General features: G+C 46.0%; 1 pseudogene; it reads right to left on the reverse strand.

Moving 5' to 3' along the window:
* Positions 1–1,783: 1,783 nt before the first annotated feature.
* On the reverse strand, positions 1,784–2,593 carry LOC133065546 (immunoglobulin kappa variable 2-29-like; annotated as a pseudogene).
* Between the last annotated feature and the right edge of the window lie 516 nt (positions 2,594–3,109).

Below are 3,109 nucleotides of genomic sequence, written 5' to 3' on the forward strand. Positions count from 1 at the left end.
CTTAAAAAATGATACAAATGAACCTCCAGAACAGAAATAGAGTCACAGACAAAGAAAACAAACTTATGATTACCAAGGGGAGAAGGAGAGGAGGGATAAACTGGGAGACTGGGGCTGCCATATACACACTAATATATGTAAAGTGAATGTTCAGTCGCTTCAGTTGTGTCCGACTCTCTGCAACCGTGTGAACTGTAGGCCTGCCAGGCTCCTCTGTCCATGGGGATTCTCCAGGCAAGATTACTGAAGTGGGTGGCCACACCCTCCTCCAGGGGATCTTCCCAACCCAGGGATAGAACCCATTTATAAAGGAGATAACTATTAATAATAAGAACCCACTGTATAGCACAGGGAACTCTACTCAATACTCTATAATGACCTATATGGGAAAAAAATCACAAAGAGTAGATATATGTGTACATATATGTGATTTATTCACTTTGCTGTATGGCAGAAACTAATAAAACATTGCACATCAACTATACTCCAATGAAAATTAAGTTAAAAGAACGGCAAAAAGTGCACATTACTAGTTTCACAAGAGAAAATTTTGACAGTGGATAAGCATTTTGAGTAATTACTCAGTGAATTCAGTGATGAGGAAAGTCAAAGAGGATTTTTAGACAATGTTTTTATGGTTCCTTACATATGTGAGCTCTGAGCTGCTCAAAGGCCAAAAACCACTGTAGTGCAGGCAACTTTGTATTCTCCAGTTGGTTAGTGAGAGTGATGATCTGCTGGTCAAGTCATGAAGCGAGTGCCTTGAAGGGATTAAGTGGCAGTGGGGATGTCACAACCAGACTAGGGTGTCCTCCCGGCAACATGACTGAAATTCTGTGCAGCCATGAGGTCAGTTGGGAACCTAGTAGGTGCTCCTGGGAGACGCGGCAGCCTTAGCTTGGAGGGAATACAGAGTGTGAGCATCCTTCTGGGGAGAAAGATGGAGCTCAGGGAGGCTGTTCTAGTGATGCCTTGACCCCTGTTTACACAGAAGAGGCGCTCAGACATTTCCACCTGAGCCCAGCCTGGGGACAGATTATCCTCTGGGCACCGCTGCTGCTCCCGTCACCCTGAGCGTTGAGCCTCTGGAAAGCTTATGTTTGGGGCCATTTGCTGTGCAGGGTCCAGTGAGTGGCTGCTCACAGAGGTATGTGCAGTAGCCCCAGTTTCCACACTGCTGATTGTGGTAAAACATCAAGAGAATTTTGGATGGATGTGTGTCTCCATTGTGAATATGTACAGAAATACACACTGAAATTTGCCTATTGTTTTTGAATGTGTTAGAAGCCTTGTATATGGATGGTTCTGAGGGACTTTCTAGTTAAGTATGGGCTTCTCAGATGGTGCTCGTGGTAAAGAACCAGCCTGCCAATGCAGGAGATGGAGGAGGTGGGAGTTCGACCCTTGGGTCAGGAAGATCCTCTGGAGGAGGGCTTAGCAACCCACTCCAGCGTTCTTGCCTGGAGAATCCCATGGCCAGAAGAGCGTGGCAGGCTACAGTCAACAGAGTTTTACAAAGTCAGACATGACTGAAGCAACTTAGCACACATCCACACTAATTAAGGATACAATTTTAATTGCAATCGCTATGGAACCCATTATGCTGAAATAGAAAATCATGCCTAGTATGTCTATTTCTTTAACCAGAAAGAGTATTATATTGTCCTAGCAATCTGGACAACTGCAAACAACTCACTGCAAACTCTTCCCCTGAGATCGCCACCATCTTCCTCTTACACAGACTCAGAGCATCTGCTGTCAGTTCCCCAGAGAAGCTGCACTTTGAGCAGCTGAGCCACCCAGGCAGGGAGGTTTGTGCTCAGGGCTGCATCACTGTGGGAGGATCTTCTGTACCTTGACAACAGTAATAGACTCCAGCATCCTCAGCCTGCAGTCTGCTGATTGTCAGTGTGAAATCTGTCCCTGATCCACTGCCGGTGAACCTGTCTGGGACCCCAGTGATACAGTTGGAAACCTGATAGATCAGACCCTGTGGTGATTGGCCTGGTTTATGTTGAATCCAATTTAAATAAGTTTTTCCATCACTATGTACCAGGCTCTGACTAGACTTGCAGGAGATGGAGGCCGTCAGACAGACAGGGAGAGTGGAGTCTGGGTCAGCACAACATCCCCACTGGATCCTAAAGGAATGAAAGAGAATTAGGAAGCTACAAATATTAGCAACCATTTTTATTGTTTCCTTTTTCTGATTTATTTTAGCTCAAATTTTAATACTACTTTGTATTACTCTCATTATCTGTAATCATACCGCAAAATTGTACAATCACAATAATGAATTTGATATCTGTGAAGTGTAGAGAGACCTCTAAACATCCCGTTCATCACCCCCACTTCCCTGGTCACAGTCCTGACCTGAGCACAAGACCTTCTTCCTTCTGGAACATTCCTCACTCTCATAGATCTAAGGTTCCCATGCCCATCTGCAGGACAAGGCACACACATCTAACAAAAACACACGTGGAGAGCAGTGCTGCCCCCAGAGCTCACCCCCCATCCTCCTTCTCAACCCCTCTCCATCCTTACCTGGGACCCAGAGCAGGAGGAGCCCCAGGAGCTGAGCAGGGAACCACATGTTCAGCAGTGTGAACTGAGGAGTCCTGATAAGTCAGAGCAAGGCCAAGAGCTGAGCTTTTATCTCAGACTTGGAAGGGAAGGTCCTCCCTGAGGAACAACATGCAAATCCCCTGGTGGGGGCAGAGGTGTGGACAGAGCCAGGGGGAGGTGGGAGGGGTCAACTTTCAGCAAAGTGAAATAAAGGTCTTCTGTGTTGAGATGTAAACCAATGGCTACAGTCTATACTGCTTGGAGCAGTGGGATGAAGAATCTCACTGTGAAAGTGCAGATTGTTTGCAGAACCCAGTGCACATGGGCCATGACTTTAAGAAAGCAACGGGGAGCCTACTTGTGGACATGTATGTTCAGGGTTAGTATCTGGGAGGGAATGTCCATCTCACTCTGATTTTTCACAACTGATCTAGATAGGAGAACAACTTCTTCCCCACTAGTACTGACCCTCAGAATTTCCTCCAAAGAATATCATGAAGTTGAGCTGCTTCAAGAACTGTTACATCATTGCAGTTCCCAAGTT

Source organism: Dama dama, chromosome 11 (genome assembly GCF_033118175.1).
Source record: "Dama dama isolate Ldn47 chromosome 11, ASM3311817v1, whole genome shotgun sequence".
In the NCBI taxonomy this organism is placed as follows: domain Eukaryota; kingdom Metazoa; phylum Chordata; class Mammalia; order Artiodactyla; family Cervidae; genus Dama; species Dama dama.